The sequence below is a fragment of the Acinonyx jubatus genome, chromosome C2 (genome assembly GCF_027475565.1).
Source record: "Acinonyx jubatus isolate Ajub_Pintada_27869175 chromosome C2, VMU_Ajub_asm_v1.0, whole genome shotgun sequence".
Lineage (NCBI taxonomy): Eukaryota > Metazoa > Chordata > Mammalia > Carnivora > Felidae > Acinonyx > Acinonyx jubatus.
In genome coordinates, this window is record NC_069384.1 from 92,482,996 (window position 1) to 92,497,324 (window position 14,329).

The 14,329-nt window shown below is 44.6% G+C and overlaps 1 protein-coding gene and 1 long non-coding RNA gene across 5 annotated transcripts in view; both read right to left on the bottom strand.

Annotated features, from left to right (window-relative positions):
* Nucleotides 1-14,329, bottom strand: part of FNDC3B (fibronectin type III domain containing 3B) — a 356,845-nt gene that overhangs the window by 64,247 nt on the left and 278,269 nt on the right. The gene's annotated exons all lie outside the window — the stretch shown is intronic.
* LOC128315240 (uncharacterized) lies at nucleotides 490-14,324 on the bottom strand. The gene is made up of 2 exons (XR_008297814.1): nucleotides 3,890-14,324; nucleotides 490-2,733 (listed from the first exon to the last, which is right to left on the bottom strand). It is a non-coding gene; the product is annotated as an uncharacterized LOC128315240 (long non-coding RNA).

The following is a 14,329-nucleotide window of genomic DNA, read 5'->3' on the forward strand; positions in this document are numbered from 1 at the left end:
AAAGCTTCTAGGGGTGTGTTCCTTTGTACATAAAGCACATGACAATGAAATGTCATCCTTAACATGAAACACTACAGAAGAGGCTGTAACTGAGACAAGTAACACATTGTACTTGTGGTCCTTCGAAAGTGGCTTCGGTTAACAAAATAAAAAAGGTTCTCTCAGGTACGAGGCGATACACCATTCCTTCCTTCCTTCCTTCCTTCCTTCCTTCCTTCCTTCCTTCCTTCCTTCCTTCCTTCCTTCCTCCCTTCCTCCCTCCCTCCCTCCCTCCCTTCTTTTTAACATTTATTCATTTTTGAGAGACAGAGACAGAGTGTGGGTGGGGGAGGAGTAGAGAGAGAGGGAGACACAGCATCTGAAGCAGGCTCCAAGCTCCGAGCTGTCAGCATAGTGCCCGACGCAGGGCTCGAACCCACAAACTTTAAGACATGACCTGAGCCAAAGTTGGACACTTAACTGACTGAGCCACCCAGGGACCCCAACGCACCTTTTCTAAGATCTTCCTCACTTGGGTTGGTCAAAGTGCCCAATCTGACCAACCAAGAGCAAGTCTGCCCTCACTGTGGGGATCGACAGTTCTGGAGACGCATAGCACCTAAGATCTGTCTATGCAGCTTGGTGTGGCTAGAAAAGCCCTCCCCAGTCCTCTCCTTTCCCACTTTGCCCCCCGACCCTTGAACACTTGCATTCCTGCAATGGTGAGCTATTTCTCACTGATTCCTAAATATGGGTCACATGCCTTTGTATCTTGCCCATATCTGCTTCCCTTGTAACAGTGCGTTGGACAATCAAGAGAGCTCAATCGCTGCTTGCAGAGTTGAAAGTCCGATAGGCATGTGGAACAATGGCTGAATTCACTTCTACGTGTTATCGTTACTCTTAAGTGTCTTATGAGGCTGGAAATATATATTTAATGCCTTTGTAGTCTTCCATGATGCTTCAAATTCTTTGAAGTAAAACGAAAACACTCCAGTAGGTTGTCTTAATAGACTTAAAAGAAAAAAACTTAACTGCCCTGACCCATGCTCAGGCATGGAATCCTCATATCAGCCATATAGTAGAACAAATATTTCATACCCATAACCCACGGCATTTTATCTATGTTCACACAAAGAAAACCTTTTACATGCTAGCACTGAATGGATCTTAGCATTCTAATCAGACGGTTGGGCCCAGGGCCCTCAGAAATGTTTGAAGTTCTCGATTTATTTTATAAAGAAAGATGAAAGCACATTTTCCTCCTAAGCAAATTTAAGCATTTCCTTCCTCGAAGCGGGCCTCCAAATGCTTACCACTGAAACACATTCCAGGTGAAGTTTAATTAAAAATAAAATAAACATACAACTAGCTTGAAGTGTCACGAGGGTGAACAGATTAAAAAACAACCCTGGCACGTTCATCCTCAGACTTAATTCCCCAGCCTCCCCTCCCCGAGCAAGGTGATGCCCTTTCCAGGAAGGGAGTGGAAGTCCTATTAATCTTTAAGATTCAAAGTTCATATTATCAAGGTTTCAAAGTACATTCAGATGCAAACAGTAAGGCATAACATTTTTCAGCTGCTACTTGTGCAAAGTCACCGCGTGGCTGGCCTATCATGCCCTTATGCTTACTTTAACCTTGAGTGTTAAGGTTGCTGCAGACGATGTATTCATAGAAAAACCGTTCATACATACATTTGCATAATTACATCCAGTGTCTGATTACACTCCTTGCACACCCTGGTATGTTTTGTATCCACTTTGAGCTGTAGTGTGATCTACCTTCTTTCCTCCTCTATTTCTGAGCTCAGAGTAAACAGTGCAAGAAAGGCACATCCTGCCGCCACGGAAGCCTCATGTCTTCCAAACCCCGATGCTGGCTCCCTTTCAATGCCTCATTTTTCCTATTTCTTTGTTTGGTCTCCTTTGCCCATTTCTGGTGCTTAGAACTATAGCCAGTAAATAAAAGCCAGTCTGTTCCTTACTAGGTTGATTTGCTTTAATATGGTAAAAGTCGGACTGTCTGCGGCTTAAATGAGAAAAAAGAATGGGAAAGATGGATGATGGGGACTAGACTTTTCTTTTAAAGGGCCACAGCACTGCGGCTCACTAAAGAATTAGAAGAGGCATTCTGTAGCCTTCAAGACGTTTTCCCTATGTTGCTAACATTTTTTTTTTCCTGCTTCAGTATGAGGCACAATTGCTAAATAAACTCCAACTTGTTTAGATAGAGGACCCCAAATTTTCCACCTTTCAAGATGTGCTACTATGTGCGTGGTCCTTAACAACCTGTAGAAGACCCAGAGTTGCTGGAACCTTAGAAACAAGTTTTAGAAACACTATCTGTAGAGTCCGAAGGGGTAAGAGTACACAGAGTTCACAGAATGAAGGAAGTGAGGCTCACTGGTAAATGTTTAGAAGTCATCGAGAATAAGCAAAAATAAGGGACAGTAGGTGAATAAAGCACTTCAAACATGAGAGAAGCTTTTGAGTAAAAGGAAATACTCATGTATGACACGGAGTTTAATATAAAGGGGATATCTGGGAAGAAAAAAATTGATATTCACACAAGCTGTTGCAGTGCAAAAGCGAACTACAGCTGAGAGGTTAGCCAGCGAAGCTGGAGAATGCCATGGGAGACAGCATCCCCGTGGTCTTCTGGGACAGACTGTGCCAGGCTCTCAGAGAGCTCCGGGGCTTGGGCTCTGGAGGAAGAACATGTCCAAAGGTACAGGTGATGTGGAGAATCTGTCTGGAAACCAAGAAGGAGGCCACGTTGCAAACAGCATTTGTGAATAAAATATTACCCAGCTCTTTTTGTTGACAGAAATGAATAGGGTTTAAGAAAAAAAAAAAAAAAAAAGATAATGCTTTAGAACACAGAGATTCAGATGAACTGATAGGGGTGGTGATGTGGATGTTTATCATTGTTTATCAGAAATTAGATATGTCTAAGCATCACTGTTAGTGAAGTTTTACAGACGGAAAGTCATAACTTTGATATTTTATAGGGAGCGTGGCTCCAAATGGTTCTGAGAGATTATGATCTCTGGAACACAGACCCTTTCTAATAAAACCTAATTTAAACTACACAAGATTACGGAGATACACTAGCTTTGCTTGGAAGCTTACTTTTAATCATTTCAAGTCAGCCTTGTCCGAAGTTCCCTACTAAAACACGGTCCTAACAGAAAGGAGTAGCTCTAGTCACTTTTTAGGTCTATTGTCAATAATCTGATCAGACTCAGGCAGTAGGGACCTCAGGGGCCCTGGCCTTGTCTTGTGTCACACAGAGGAAGAGGAAGAGCCGGGGCCTGGGTGGTGGCTGGTCTACAGGGAAGGGCTGGCACGTGTCTGCTACCAGTACCCGATTCTCTGCCTGTGGGGAGATCATGCAGCATGTGAGCAAACAGGATCAGAACCACCCCAAGAGGAGCAATTAAGTTCCTGCTCTGAGCAAGGAAAGAAAACTTCACTCCAATTAGACAAAGAGCAGAAAGGAGGCTTCAAGCCCACACCCTTCATTATTCTAGAACAGATCTAGGCACTAAGCTATATTTGACACGAGGCGATGCGATCGCTAGCCACCTTCTGGCCTGACTTTCTACTGCCGGTGTCCACAAACCAAAAGGGGCACATTTTCAGGGTTCCCTGGCTTGTTTCCATTTCAGAATCCTGGGCATGCCCCAATGCAGGTTTCTATAGCGCAACTGAGTTCAAGGACAAGATTCATCTCTACTAGATGTGAAGGAATCTTGGAGCACAAACCCACTCTGTGCTGATTAAGACACTCAAACTGGGCATGGGGTGTGGCATTAGAAACCTTCCTATTTCAGCCGAGTGTTCTTCTCATACAACCTGATCCACAGTTCTTGTTAATCTATCATCATCCCACACCCAGACCCCACCTGAGAGCACCGAATCGGCACCCATGGCCTCCAGACAAATGGAACTGTTTCCCAGGAGGCGGGACACAGGGTGCTTGTCTTCCATTCCCGGTCACAACTGCTCTCCAGAAGGCCAGCAAGCTGGTGTGTGTACACAGAATATGTCAAATCAGCCCTTCCCTGGGCCCGAGCTGCTCAGTTTTGCCTCACCTCCTCTTTATTACCGATGAAACTGAAGTACATTGCATATTATCTACATCCGAGACCCCACCGAATCGGCTACTCCCCACTCCCTCGAGCATGTCGCAGGCAGCCCATGCCCTGCACCACTGCACCTCTCTTCACCACCGAGCTCACCTGGCAGATATTCACAGGACATCTTCTCTGTCTCATCCTGGGTGAGCAAGTGTCTCTTTTCCGTTTAGACTCACATACCGAAGAGAGGCACCATCTTTGGGCAAAGTGTCAGTCTTGTAACACTTAGAATTCTTAGAGCACTCACTTTTTAGAAAGGTCACACATTTGGTTACAAGTCCTAATAATAATCAGAGCCCAGATGTTCTTCTAGGTCCTATAAGGTTCCTGCTAACTTGTGAAGAATGTCAACTGTCAATAACCTCCAACATTATGCCAGACTGAACGGGCAGGGATAAGAGAAGGAAGCATAGAGGAACATGGAAAACGTGGACTCCTACGTGGCTAAATAGCAGAGAATGGTTCACCCTTGGAAATGTTCTTTTCAAGACGTGTTAATAACCTCGGGGACAAAGATACTCCCCTAGCCACTGGGAGGGGTGGGGGAAAGGACGTGCCTTCTGAAATCTTTCATTCTGCAAGATAAAATTTGGAGATAAATTATAAACGTAAAAGGCTTTAAATATTTTAAGGAACATAGTCTCTTTTATCCTATTTGATCTTTCTTCTGCCCTTTTACTATTTACTTAAATATTTTTCCATTTCTTTCTAATTTGTAGTTTTAAAAATTTTAAATTTTATAGCTAATAAAATTGTTAACATATTTCTTAATTATCTCCTCCCCCAGATTAAATATTTTGCTGACCTCGTGTGAGTCACCCAAGGGAAAAGGACACATGGTCCTGCTTTTCAAGTGTGACACCTGTGGCAGGAATACTGTTCATCTCATGGGTTCCCTGTCCTTACCAGTAAGGGAGCAGGCAGTGATGTCTTCCATCTATTAACTGAGAAGGGCAGTGTTTGAGCGCCCCCAAGCCACACCCTCCGGGCTAGCAGAACTGTACCGGGTGCCAGGATGAGTGCCGTCCTACCTACCACTGCATCCCCGGGTACATATTTGCCTTCCTTCTCCCTCTTCCCAGGACACTTGGAAGAGAAGCAGAGGTAGGAACAAGACTTTGCCCTTCAAAGTCTGTGCCCTTGTATCTGACGATCTTAGGACTCAGTACCTGAAACACTGTATGTGCTATACAAAGACAAGGGGAAAAGAAGGTTTTTAATGGTTTTGCATGACTAAGAAAGTCTATGGTCCTTTCCCTCGAACTTGAGTGGGCTTGTGACATCATGACGCGCTTGCTACTGACAGAATAGAGTGGAAATGAAGCTGTGTGACTTCCAAAGCTAGGTCTGAAGAGGTGATAAAGCTTCTGTCTTTTCCCCAGAAGACCCATTTTTCGCAACTCTGACTCCTCTGGGGCTGCCACGTTGCAAGGGAGCCCCAGATGACGTTCCATCCAAGCCAGCAGTGACCACTAGCGAGTCAAGACTCCACCAGAAGATTCCAGATCCCAATCAATGAGCCTCTCTGTCCAGCTGAAGCTCCAGAAGTTGTGGAACACATACTTCATTCCCCCAGTGCCTGGTTCAAATTCCCAACTGAGAACACATGAGCCTAAGAAAGTAATTGTTTTAAGCCAGCCGGTTTTGAGGTAATCTGTTATGTGATATTAGGAGCTTGTGATAGGAGTGTTATGCACTCATCTATTTTGATGTCCATATATGTTTAATAGTATGATGTTTCTCAGTGAACTTTTCATGCCATAAATCGCTAGGAGGTAAGGGAGTGGAAGGTGCGTGCTAGAACCCAAATGTTTAATGTCTGACTGAATAAAGGGTTCTATTTTCTGTACGCACTTGGTACATGCCTTTTTTCCTCAAAGCCATCCAACAAAGTAAGGCCTCTGAAAAGATTTTAAGAATTTTTGTGGCAGCTAAAACTGTAACCAGATTCCTAGATGATAAAGTCAACCCAAATTGTTAAGCAAGGGCAATGCGGTTACTACACCGTACAGCGTTATATTTTAGACTGACGCAAGATTTTTAATACTATCCCAATCGCTGTAGAGAAACGTTGGGAGATTTTTTTAAAGTTGATTTATTTATTTTTGAGAGAGAGAGAGAAGAGAGAGAGTGTGCAAGCAGGGAAGGGGCAGAGAGAGGGGGAGAGACAAAATCCCAAGCAGGCTCTGCGCTGTCAGCACTGAGCCCGACACGGGGCTCAATCTCAGGAACTGTGAGATCATGACCTGAGGCAAAATCAAGAGTTGGACACTTAACCAACTGAGCCACGCAGGCGCCCCGGACACATTTTAAAATATAGACATGCAACAGTCTTTTGGGGATGGTTCAGGTATGGTGTAGCCTAAAGCTACTGGAGTGAACAAATTAAAAAACCTTTCAGATGACCACCACGTGGTACTAGGTTTCCACCTCTCTGTGGTATCTGTTCACAAACACATAATGGAATAAAGTTCCAGTAGAGATGTCAATTTACAGATGGGTCTGCTTATTTAAAAACTGCTAAATAAAAGGCATTTGATCCATTTCATAAAATGCAACTGATTTTTAAGGTTAAAATATGTTTAAAAGTAACTCTTAATTTGTAGAACTATGTAACTAAAAGACTGAAAGCAACTATTTTTTCAAGTCCCTTTTCCTTCTTTATTAATTTCCGTGTCTTCATAAAGCTGCCCTCAGTACTTGGGAAGATGAATCCTCTAAATGGGTTGGTTTCCCATTAAAAAGAGCTTATTTAACACATCCACGGCTGATTCTATACATATAACTCATGCCTAACTCAATTAATTCAGGCTACAGTATTTTTCTGCCAAGAGTAATTCTGGAGACTGTGGGGAATGTGGTTGCTTTGGCTAACATTTCCAATTAGCCTGGCACTAACAACCCTGGGAGCCTGTATTCCCCACACTGGCACTACTAGCTGAAGTTGGCTGATATTTTCAATTGCCTTCTAATTAATAGATTGGAAAAGATCCTTCCTGTTCCTCTTTAAGACAGCTTGATTCCTGGCACAAGGAAATCAGAGTGGCCACCACAAGGGCGTTAGAATCCATGGGGAACCACCTCCCTCTGGTCATGAGAACTCTTCCTGATATTTCTTAACCTTAGGCCTCTTTCCATCGACCTCCTTGTCTCACAGGTTCTTTTACAGCCGCACCCACTGCCTTCCGGAGCTGAGCTGCTCTTACCAGGTTTGGTAACTAACTGCCTGCTAAAGAAGTTACGTGAACTTGGTTATCGGTTGTCATGTGCTCGTGGCCCAGGGCTGCTGGATCGAGACCTGGGCCGAATGATTCTGGGGCTGGGCACTCTCTGTAACAGCATAGTCCAACCTGTCAAAAATGGCAACGATAAATCAAATAAAAAATAAAGTTGCGCTGGCCAACTGAACTACTGCCAGCCTCAAAGATTTAGTCTGCTAGTACGTCTATATTTAGAAGTCGTGCCAGCACTGGCCAGCCCTAGGCAACATCAAAGATAAATGTTGGCTTGAGAAATAAAAGAGCGTGTATGCGTTCAGCATAACCATATATAAGGAGGGGCTCCTAACAGGGGGTAGAGACGCTCCACATCTGGATGGATTCAAAGGTTCCTCGTGCCAAACCTCACTCTCCCCTCAGTGATGGCTCTTTCATTTTGAGCACACTGGCACAGAGTTACTTTCACGGGTAAGAAAAGGGGGGTGGGATTGTTTGTGTTGCATGTTACTAAATAAATACTGCATGCATCTTAGCCCTTGGCACACTAGATGTTTCTATTAGTGGGAGAGGCTTAGGTCCCTGAAATAGTCAAGGATAATCAGCAGGTCCTCTGATTTGAATCCAAGGAATACAACGTTCCTATATATTCCTCCCAATATGGAGGCTCATCTGAATGTCCAGTGCTTTGATAAGACCAGAAGGTTGCCACTGGCCCAGAGAAGGGAAAGGAAAGTAGCAAGGGGTGACTGTAGGACAGGCTGCCGTAGTATTGACGCGTGAACCACGGCAGGCATGGACGAACTTAGTCCATCCACCTGGCCAAGGCACAAGGCAGTCATCTTCCAGCTGGCATCCAACAAGCATGAAAAACATGAGTTGATAAATTAGGTGCCACGGACCAAGAAAGGGATTTGTCATTTAGTAGCAGCCAGAAGTTGCCCACAAAGTCTGCTCCCCAAACACACAATAACCCATCCTGCACACGTGACAAATGACAGAATCTGCTTCAGGTGTGCAGATATCTGGGGCGGAGATCCCTAAAAGTGAGGGCTCCTTTTAACTTAGCTCTGCCTTTGGTACCCATGAGCCCCTCTCAGTTCTAAATCTATCCTGGCCTACTTCCCACCAACAGAGCCTACAGGGGAGGATGCTGGCCCCCTGGCTCTCTGAAACCACCCGTGGGTGTGGCACTGAAGGTCTGTGATGTGGCAAAACACTACTACTCTGCCAGGTCACTGACTGGGCTTAAGGCTCCTGTGTGAAAGATGGTTTGTGATGGAGCGAGTGCCACATGATCCCGGGACCCCACTCTGCAATCTCCATGAGGGCGTTCCCCGAGAATGACTGAAAGAGCACACAGGCCTGGCAAGTGGCAGCTTCCCTTGTATTTCAGTCAGGCAGGGGCGATGGCTTGGGGAATGCAAACCAGTTTTCTCACTGCACCAACGCTACGCAACCAAAGCAGTGCGGCACCTTGGAGAAGGCGTTGGCCGGATTCTCAGGGGGCTCTCTCCCACACTGTGGGAGACCCAGCAAGTCACTGTGTTTGCTGAAGCTCCAGTACCTTCTGTGAACGGCTGTCTGTCCAACCAGAGAGGCCATGGGCAAATTCACTGGTGCCAAGAAGCATTCTGAAAGATTATCAGTGCTAACTGTGCGACACCTAAGCTAAGAGGTAATGTTTTTAGTAAACTAATTACCAAGCACCTGCTAAGGGGCCAGCTCAATCCCTAAATGAGCTAAGTTGGCTCTTCCTAACCTAGGTGTCTACAAAGCGACAATCTATGGCCTGTTGTCAGCTCCATGAGGTTTCTGCAACAGGACTGCTGAGCGTGGTTTGGCTCGATAATGGGTCCCCAGGGGCTTTGTGGGCTCCACCTGCTGCTGGCCTCTTCTACTCTTTCTACGTCAAATTATACTTCCTTGATTTCTGTGCCATTTATGTCATTCTTAGTCGCCTATGTTTTGCAGCTGTGTTGGCTCATTAGTCACCAGGACGGCCACATGTGAAATTCCTATCTGGGCTAGCTGAGTCACATGGGAGGATGAATCTTGGGAACTGTACTAGTCACATTCCCACAAAGCTATTTTTTTGGTTCTTTCGTATGTTCTCTACATGTCATGTCCGGAAGCCAAGCTAATGGCAAATTAACATCTATATATAGCACTGACATCCGTGTTTGTTTTGTTCAAACTGGAGACACTAGCCTCAAGGCTCCTCAAAGTTCCACAGAAGAATGTCATAATCCCCTCATACAGTCCTTCTAATGGCTGACTTTTCCTGCCCCAGATCCTAATATGCACTTAGGGGACATGAAATACTCATTACACTGCATCTGCTGTTGCCCAAGTTAACCCACCGAACCCCGGTGGGATAACGGACACTGATTTCGAGTGGAGAAGCTAAGACTTGGGGCCTCAGTTACTTGCTTGACTGGTAAGAGATAAAGCAGACACTCGGAATCCAAGTCTCCCTCAGTGGATGCCATGTGACTGAAACATATCAGCAATAGGGTTCCAGGCCACACAGCACCAGGTAGGGCTTCTATATGGTACAACCGAAAACCTTATCTAAGAGTAAAACTCTGTTGACAAGTTTCCATACACACTTCCTTTACAGGACTGAACGTTTTCTAAAATGGAAAAGAAAGTTCCTATCTGACTGTGAAGTTTGTTCTTTTACTTGTTAAAAAAAAAAAAAAGAAAAGAAAAGAAATAAAAGAAAAGAAAAGAAAAAAGGCCAGATCACCATCCCTTAAAACAGACCGAGCAGGCATTGATGTGCAAGTCAGCTGGAGGTTACTAATTCTTTTTAGTAAAAGCCCCTCCCTACCCTAGAGAGATCAGTCCTCAATCCCTACATTTTAGCTTCTAGAGAAAAACTCCCACCCCCTACTGGATACCTCAGTGCCATCAGGCAGAGAAGCAACAGGGCAGATAATGTGGCTCTGGAGGTGCCCAAAAGAGGGATGTGGGCAGGACAAAGGGGTTGGTTAGCTCGAGGGCAGGGAGGGTTAGTGGATGGGGTAGTGAGCTTTAAGCAGTAGGTCCTCCCTCCTGAACTCCTATCCCCAAATCTCCATTGTGGGAAAGAACGTTCACCTTGAGAAACCTAGCATCGAAGCATGGTTTTGCTGTGTTCTCCTACTCATGATTCTGGATTAAACTAAAACTGGATTCATAAAGCAGTAAGTTTGCTGTTTCTTTGAAGTCAGGCTGGGTATAAAACTCAAATCTAGCAAAAGATAGAAACCCTCATAAGGGTTTGGGCCTGCTTTCTGCCAGCCGGAAACCTATGACTTGTGAATTAAAATGCAAATGTAGGGATAAACGTGGGGGTGGGGGCCACAGTGTGATCAGGAAGAGGTTAAAATATAATGGTGGCTCATCCTACAGTCAAGTAGAACAGTACTTTGAAAATGACCTCCTTCCTTTCCAGTGGTATCTCCCGGAGGCAAACAGTGGCTAAAAGTCTATAAAAATGCAAGGTCGGCTCTCAGGTCCCATGCCTGTAAACGCCACAATTCATCTGAGTCACCACAGGAGGAGGAAGGGACCAGCAAAGTGCGTACCTTTCCACATTATGAAAACTGCTCTGTCTCAGGGGAAGATCAAAACTGATGGCCACAGCTGAAAAGCCAGTGACACCCGTGTGGTCCATTTTTGGTGGCTCATTACCATCTCCCAGTCAGAGTTACTTCCCACCCTGACTTAAAACTCAAGGACTATCTAGTTATGATTACTAACAGAGAAAAGTAGGCAGCTAACCTCTGGCAGAACAATTAGTGAGTAATTTCCAAGTGAATTCTGTGGAACAGTAATGCAACATTAAAGACAATGAATTGAGGGGAGAGAGAGAGTATCAGCTTCCCCTGAGCTGTAACAGGCTTCTGTTTTCTGTGACCCATTAGGGCTACACCTGACCTTAGAGACCAGCAGCAGTTAGCTATTGATTAACTATTGGCTCTTCCCAGGGCATTATGCTCCACTAGGGCAGATTCTGGAAATAGTTCCTGGTACTAGATGTACCTGAGTCCAGAGACTACCAGCAGAAGGTTTTGAAGGGCAGCAGAAGGTTTTAAAGGGATACCCAGGGCCCCATGTGCTCACACTTCCTGGAGGTCAGATGTCGTTCTCTGTGCATCTGATTTTCTTCCTTCACGAAGTCATGAGTAGTATGGGAATGGCGGGGTGGGGGGGGGGGGGTGGTGTGGTGCAGAAACCAACCTAAGTGAGGTGCCTCAAGAGGGCTACTGATCCCCAACCTAGCCCCGAATTTAGAAATACAAGCTATTAGTTTCTGTCAGAAACATTACTTCTGAAATGACACAACAGGCAGGAATGAATTGGTTACTATTGCTTCTATTCTCACTGTCAGGAAACCCAATGACACCATTTTAAAATCTTTTTTGGAGGGACTGAAAAGGAGAGAGCCAGCATATAAAGCAAAAAAGCTATTTGATGGAAAAATTTGAGAAGCAAGTGGTTAAGTCTGTTTTATTTATGTCTGTTTAAAAAAGTACAGGAGGATAGCATTACATGAGCTTTTTTCAGCTCTCAGAGTAAGAGAGCTTCCCTATGTCACAGATCCCTCACAGGACAGTGTAGAGTGTTGAGACACTGAGGGTCTGTTCCACAAATGCTCAAGTATTTAATAAACAAACAACAGTGAAAAGGATCCTAAAATACACTCTTATCAGAAGGGACAATCCTAAATAAGGAGTTTTGAGAGAGTGTCAATGACGTAAGTATACATGAGCTGATGGGTAAACTGAGGACTGGAGAGGTCAAGCTGCCAGTATAAAACCTGGAACAGAATTTACAGCCCCTCATCTTGGTGTTCTTTCAACTATCCTCTCCTTTCAGGGAGCTCACAGGAGAGTTTAGGGTCCAGAAGTCTTTCTAGAAGGTGAATAGTAAGCCACGGAAGACAAAAGCATTCCTATGTTGGCAAAAGGTCTATGGTAGGTGGGAGTTCACTCACCTGGAATCTTCGATAAGGCTTAAGAGAGTCAACACCAGCAGGAATTAGCAAGTGGAGAGAAAATGAAGAGGAAGGACAAAGCCTGAAGAATGAAGACGGGAGCAAGGAGAGGATGGAAAGACAGCAAGCAGGGGGAGGCAGGAGAAGACAAAAAAATGAACAATTTAACACTGTGCGGTTGCGAGCCTGTAGTGGGTGCTATTGATTATAAACGGTCATTAGACAAAGCTTCTCCATTTCATGTGACGCTGTAGCTTATTTCCTCCACGCATCCTGCCAGGACACTTTCCATCCAAATTCAAAGGGAAGAAGGCCAACAACTGAGTCACCATGACCATTTCCTGTAGCACCTGGGTTTTCCTTGGAGGTTTCCCATCCAAATACTCGACTTCTCTGACCTTACTTCACTTATGAGGCCATGGTCCAAAGCAGCAAAAAAAAAAAAAAAAAAAAAAAAAAAAAAAAAAAAAAAAGGACACCCACACACAGACGCACAGCTCAGAGAGGAGATCTGAGATGAAAACCTGCCTCCTCTTCAGTGGTAAATTCTATCTTGATGTAAAACCTCAAGATATGAGAAAAAGCATCAGGCACATCAGTGCAACACACCAACAGACACTTAAAAACACTCTCAGTCAACACTCACTCGTCCTTACGGAGGAGGGGGAGATGGTAAGGTGTGGCCATGTGCTCACAGGTCGGCCAGGCTCCTTTCCAGCCTTCTGAACTGCCTATAAAAATCTCTTTCCACAAGAGCCATGGGGGTGGTTTCGCTTTCCCTTCAAACCACTTTAAAATGAAACCCACCTAATCTGTAAAATATCCTGGTCAAGTCTGAGATTTCACCAATCTGTACATAGGAACTATTCACAAGGATCCCCAGAACAATAGATCGTTGTCTTTGGTAACATGGAGCCCCAGCGTTAAGATGCAACCCAGATGCGAAAACACACTTCTGCAGAAAGTGACGAAGGGCTCCCTTTTTCACATCAAAATTGCAGGTGCGAGTTTTGTCCACTTTCGTTCTACATTTGGTGGGAATATTTTTTCCACACTCGACAAGTCACTTTTTGCCTAAGCCTGTATTCTGAACCTTTAAAATCCCCCTGAATTTAAGTCACAAAGACTATTAACTTGCATTTCTCTCCCAATTCCACATTTCCTATTCTTAAATCTTCGTCTGTTTGCTCAATCACTGACAGATAGAATAGAGCAAGGGTGAATGAACGAATGAATAAATAGAACTAACAGCCACAGGGACAATAAGTACAGTCCCTTTTTAGAAACGAAAGGCTTCTTTCTGCATCCAGCATTTCCTGCCTGAGATTCTGTGGATGGTGTTAGCAAGGCCAGAAATGCACAGGGTCACCATTCAGCACCCAGCGGCCTTGAGAATAAGGAAACTTCACCATGGATACCACCCTAGGACCTCTGGTGACAGAAACAGCAAGAAGGTAGCCTGTTATAGGGTGCTCTAGTCCACAGGATGATCACACGTGCCATTGGTAGAGTGAGACCTCCAGGCATGGCTCCAACTGTCCCACAGAGAACACCCAATGGTGCAACACCAATGTTCATCCATGGCTTCAAAAAGCAGAAACAAATTACATTTCCTAAGCCACAGTGTGGGTTACCTTATCAAAACCATCTATGCAGAATGGCCCTGAGCACTCAAGATAACAGAGCAGTCGATTTATAATACTAACTGATGGCTGGCTGGGCACTAGGGACTCCATAATAGATAAGACCCTGTCTTTTCTTTCAGTAGAATTTCTTGCAAATAAAGCAAGTACATACATTTAATGCAATCTAATACAATTCATTATGCGACTTTAGTCTGTCCTGCTTTTCCACAGTCAATACTATAGGTTTAAACTTTTCTCTATTTACGTTCTTTCCTCCCCCATGTGTTTAGTGCATCTTAAAAAAGCATAAAATGGTTATTTGTTCAGCAACTTTGTTTCTGCAGTGGCGTTTTAGTTGGATGGTATGAAAATATGCTTA